The sequence below is a fragment of the Gossypium arboreum genome, chromosome 3, assembly GCF_025698485.1.
Source record: "Gossypium arboreum isolate Shixiya-1 chromosome 3, ASM2569848v2, whole genome shotgun sequence".
NCBI classification, from domain to species: Eukaryota; Viridiplantae; Streptophyta; class Magnoliopsida; order Malvales; family Malvaceae; genus Gossypium; species Gossypium arboreum.
This window is the reverse complement of record NC_069072.1, coordinates 99,422,846-99,428,697: the sequence shown is the minus strand read 5'-3', so window position 1 is coordinate 99,428,697 and position 5,852 is coordinate 99,422,846. Positions and strand designations below refer to the sequence as shown.

Sequence of the window (5,852 nt, the reverse complement as noted above, 5' to 3'; positions counted from 1 at the left end):
AAAGTTTTGTGGCAATGACATGGTGTTGAAGAGGCTACATTGGAACCTGAAGAAGCTATGAGAAAACAGTACCCAAACCTCTTTTCTGGTAGGATTTTTAGGGACGAAAATCCCTAAAGGGGGAGAGTTGTAATAGCTCATTTTTTGGTCAAATCGGAACAGTGGTTTCGGGGCCATAAATCTGTGCAAAGTGTTGATTTTCATTTTGCCCCAAATTTCACAGTTCATACTATTCAGTCCTTACTTAATTAACCCCTCAATTAAACAAAGTAGAAATATTTATTTTATTATATCTTTAAGGTCTACAAAATAATAGAATAATTGTGTGAAAATTTCGTTAAGAAATTTTATCGATTGAGTGCCGAATTTGATTAGAAGGACTAAATTGCAATAGGTGAAAAACTTGAATTCTATATATCAAAGGTGTCTAATTGCTATGAATTTTTAATTAGAGGCCTTTAAATGGTAATTAGACCATTATACTTCTTAGTGGACAAAAATGAACATGAAGTAGGTAAAAATTTCAAAGTTTAAGTGAAGGGCACTTTGGTAATCTAGTAAAGAAAGACAAAATAAGTAAAAACAAAAGTGTCCATCCTCTCAAATTAGTCCCCCATAGTCGAATTTGAAGAAGAAGACATAGCTAGGGTTTTGGCCACTTTCAAGCTCGATTGTAAGTCCGTTCTTGTCCCTTTTTTAATGATTTTTATATTTTTGAGATCGTTGTAACTTTATATAGCAATTTAAAGGATAATTTGAAAGAAAATTAAAGTCTAAAATTTTACCCGTGATGAATATGTGTGTATTTTGATGTTTAATGGTAGAAAATGTATGTTTGATGTTAGATAAACAACATTTACAAAGTGATTTGTTGATGAAAATGTCAGAAAGGTGACCTATTTGAAAAAGGTTGTAAAATGTGTGGTAAAATATGAATAAATGGAAAATGTGGCTGTCTTGAGCATGAAAAAGGTTTGGCTAGGCTTGGGTTGTGAAGAAATTGAAAGAAATTCATTTTACGAGCCTAAGGACTAAATTGTAAAATGTTAAAAAGTTAGGGGCAAAAATGTACATTTTGCCATAATGTGTTTTTGGGCTAAATTGAAAATATGATGATTAAATAAGTTAAATGTGGTATTACAGATCAAGAAAAATGAAGTTCCGGTCTAGATTAGAGGAAAAACAAAGTAACCGACGAATAGATCCTTTTGGCCATTTTTGTAACCGAGGTAAGTTCGTATGTTAAATAAGCTTTATTATAATTTCAATTTAATTGCTTTAATACTTCATGAATTATGTAAATAAATTTATGGATGCGTTCGATGATGTTTTGGCAAGCGAGAAATCTCAATCGAACCTTTGGAATAGATTAGGATACAAGTGACATGTCACTAGGGTTTTATGTAAAGTGATCCAGGTGCTAGTCCTGTACATCCTACTAGTGGCTGAGTATATCGAAATATGTTACGAGTTACTTGATAGCTTGTGTGAGCAAAGACCGTAGCTACGCTCTCGACCGACTTGTGTGAGCGAGGCAGTTAATGGCAGAGAATGAGCATATATGTGTTATGAGATAGAGGTAGCAATGGCTACATATGTGGCACCTTGTGTGTAAGGTTTTCCCAAGTATTTGATATTATTATTCTGAGTGGTCATTGGGTATGATGACGATGAGACTAAGTATGAAATTATTACGAGATGGTATAGGTATGTACTTAAAGCTTATGATTATTAATTCGTGAAATGACAATTTCAAGGTAAGTTGTGATGGAAATAAATTATTATCATGAGGTTTTGGTAAATTGCATTGTCTTATATTAAATTACTTACATGTTAATATATGGTAAGGTTAGCTTATTTATTTCATACGAGCTTACTAAGCTATATAGTTTACTTCGTTTTATTTTCCATGTTTTATAGTGTCACCAAGCTAGGTCGGGTTGGAGATCATCAGAGTTTGCATCACACTATCAAACTGTTATTTTGGGTACCGATGATTTTAAACATTTTGAGAATATGACATGTATAGGGACTTGGTCATTTTTTCATATGTGTCATTATGAATTTGGCCAAATACATTGTCTTGTAATTGTAAAAGGCTTGATATGGTATTTGGCCATGTAACTTGGCTCATTTTGGTTGAATTGGTTGTAAGCTTATATATACATTTATATATGTATGCATGTGCAATTATCTCTTGTGTGATGTGGTTTACTTAATGCTTGGTAAATGATTGAATGTTACTTAATGGTTTTGTTGCTCAATGGTTCATATTGTCTCATTGGTATGCTAGGAAATCTAAGAAGAATTATGCATGATAGAAGTAATTGTGTTGGTACTTGTAGAGGTGAATTTGGTATGATTTTGGATTGGTAGAATATGATGTTGTAAGTATGTTATGTATGATAATGAAATGATATGTTCGAACCTTGATTATGGATGTTTTGGTTGCCTAAGTATACCATGATTTATGCCATTAAACTTTTGTGTGTGTAGGTGTACATGAAGGTGACAAATGGCTTGGAAAATAGCCTTTATTTTGTCCACAGGGGTAGACACACGGGCGTGTGTCTAGACCATGTGTGACACATGGCCTGCCACATGGGCATGTGTTCTGGCCGTGTGTCCCTTGCACCTAAACTTTGAGAAACAAAATTCTCAAAATTAAGCACACAGACAAAGACACAGGCATGTGTTTCAACCGTGTGAAGGATACGGCCTCAAGCACAGGGATGTGTCCCGACCGTATGAAGTCTACACGTATTTTATGAAAATTAAATTAACCAAACAGCCTAGCACATGGGCGTGTGACTTGGCCATGTGATCTCAAATTGTTCATGCTTTCCCAAAGAGAGAGTTATACGACTTAAGGACACGAGAGTGCGTGACCACACGGCTTGCCCACACGGGTGTGTGACTCCCGTACATGGAAAAAATTTTGTAAAAATTTCCTATGTGCTTGGTTTAGTCCTGAACCACTTCTGTAGCATGTGTTAGGCCTCGTAGGCTTGTATTAGGGACTCTATGATTAAATACAATTGGTTTTAATTTGGATGAAAATTTATGTCTTGACATGTATGTTTGCTTGCGATGTAAGTCCAATAATGCCTCGTACCCTGTTCAGGCATAGAATACGGGTAAGGGTTGTTACATTAATCATCAACCTTGTGTGTGCATTGAGACCACTATAAAACATCTCCAACTAGATGTAGTGTGGAATCCCATGATGAGGGCATTTACGAAGTAATTCTTTGAATCTCTCCCATGCCTCGTGCAAAGAGTCGTCCTTTAATTGTTGAAAAGTGGTTATCTCATTTCGTAACTTAGCATTTTTGCTAGGTGGGAAATACTTAACCAAAAATCTTTCTGCTATTTCTTGCCATGTTGTAATTGAATATGGTGGAAATGAATTGAGCCATGCTTGTGCTCGACCTTACAACGATTACGGAAACAACTTCAACCTCAGTGTGTGTTCAATCACCCCAGCTGTCTTAAACGAATCGCTCACCTCCATGAATAATCGAAGGTGAAGGTATGGATCTTCCATGGATCTTCCAGTTTCAAATTAAATTATAGTGCCTCAATCTCTTATCTCCTAATTCCTGGCTTTAATTCATTGAAGAGTTGCACAGTGTAATGTCTTATGGCACTATCCCTATCATCAGCAATAAGGCTTGGATTGTGTACATGATTGACTCTATTTCCTTGTCCATCATTTTGATTTCCAAGGTACATCTTGGCTTGTCTTTGAGTTGATTTTCTGGGTCCTTTTTGTCTAAATGTTCGCTCGATCTCTGGGTCTACAGGTAATAGATTGATAATTCGATCTATGCTCTTAAACACCTGAAAAATAAATTACAAAAAATAAAGAATAGAGAATAAATTAGTAAGGTTAGAACTTAGGTAAAAATGAAATAACAACCAAATTGAAAAGAATAATTTCATAAAAATGATTAAGGAAACAGTCCCAGGCACCCAGGCGACGACACAAAAAACTTGTAACGCTTGATTTCTGCAAGTGTACGCAGATCCTCATCAAGTAATAATTAAGTAAACAAGTTATCGGCTCCTCAAGGATGTGTATGTTAATCAATATATTGCAAAATTAAAGGTAACAATTTGATGATAAAAGCACGATATCTTGAGTGATGGGCGATTAACTAAATTAAATTATCTAGATGCAAAATTGATCCCTAATGCAATTTAAAGTATACGCAAAGTATGAAATGAAATGTATGAAAGAATTTAGCAAAAACAAAAATTTCAAAAATCAATAACATGAATCGACTAGGATAATTACATAATTCAAGTTAGCTTATTTTTATCATGCGTAATAGTGTTCAGAAATTATTCCATGCCAACTCGATCTTTCATGAGTTTGGAAACCAAATTATATCCTTTTGGAATCTTTTACTTAGTAAAACATGCTTCTAATTGATCACATAAAACTAAGGGTTTCTTAGGATTCATGTGAAGTAACAGGGAGGGGTTAGGTCTGACACAGTTTAATCACATAAACCTAAAAACTATGCAAGATAATAAAGGTCGTTAAAGTTATTATGAACCTTTAATTTAGTTAGGTTAGGATCTAAATTAAGCATGCACATTTTAATTTTACTGTCCACTAGCCGTCGTCTGGTTAGGATCGCTCAGCTAATTCTAATGTATCCAATCATGTATAAATGAAATACATACTTGAGTTTAATTGAAAACATGATCGATCGAGGCGAAAAAGATATAGACATGATTTAAACAAACTTCATTAAATAAATGCAATCATCCTAGCTAAACAAAATTAAGCTACCATTGTTGATGAAAATATAATAAAAGACATTCCAAACATGATTAAAATCAAAATAACAAAGTAAAGGAAGAATAAACTCTATTGAATCAGTAGTCTTGTGAACTCTAAATAAAGATGTTTTCCTCCGATCCTTATGTTTCTCCTTTTCTAATGGCTCTTCAAGGTGGCTAGCCAAGAGATAATCTTATCAAGGTTTTTGGCTAAGAAAGAAAATATGGGATGCTACGTGTGGAAATGAAGAGAGGAACTGAGAGAATAAGAGAACGAATGATGATTAAAAGATGTGAAGAATGAGAGATGTAGGGATGAGGGATGATTGAAGTGGGGAATGAGTAGGTGTAATTATACTTGAAATAGATGGTAGAGTTTACTAAAAATAGGGATTGGAATCCCTCCATTTTCTCCATTGCTTGGCCAACCACATTTGTGGAAGAAGGTGGATGATGGTTCCTTTAATTGAGCATAGAATCATGTTAAATTTAGGCATGGGTTGGATAGTTTCATGGGCAATCTTTGTGTGATGATTTCCAATGATTCTCCAAATGCAAGGACATCTAGTAATTATCCCAAAATAGATTTTTGGGCAGCCAACATGCTTGTGTCGAATTTGGGCTTGACTCCCCCTTGTTGGACAGTTCTATGAGCCATTAAATAATCAGACTTGTCCACCACGTAGCATCATTTTAACTGGGTTAAAATAACACCTTGTTGACCCATTTAGCATGCTTTTTCCGTCCAACATAGGAAATAAACAACACATGTTCATGCAACTTTATAATAAGCTCTTTATAGAATCAACTTCATGGTCCCACTACACAATTAAATATAACTCATTAATAAATAACATGAAATAATTTAATTTATGCACACAATTCATGTAATAAAGCACCAATTTGTATATTTTATAAAATCATATTTATTATCGAGGTTTAAGCAAAATTCACTAAATTAATTAACAAATACTCGGGATTAGTATTAGTTTTAAGTAAAAAAATGGTAAAAGCTACTAGAAAAAACCTATATAAATTAGAGTTTACACAACATTGAT

At 34.1% G+C, this 5,852-nt stretch overlaps 1 non-coding gene across 1 annotated transcript; it reads left to right on the top strand.

Moving 5' to 3' along the window:
• Nucleotides 1–3,218: 3,218 nt before the first annotated feature.
• Nucleotides 3,219–3,325, top strand: LOC128291152 (small nucleolar RNA R71). Its single transcript, XR_008280928.1, has one exon. It is a non-coding gene; the product is annotated as a small nucleolar RNA R71 (small nucleolar RNA).
• The last annotated feature ends 2,527 nt before the right edge of the window (nt 3,326–5,852 follow it).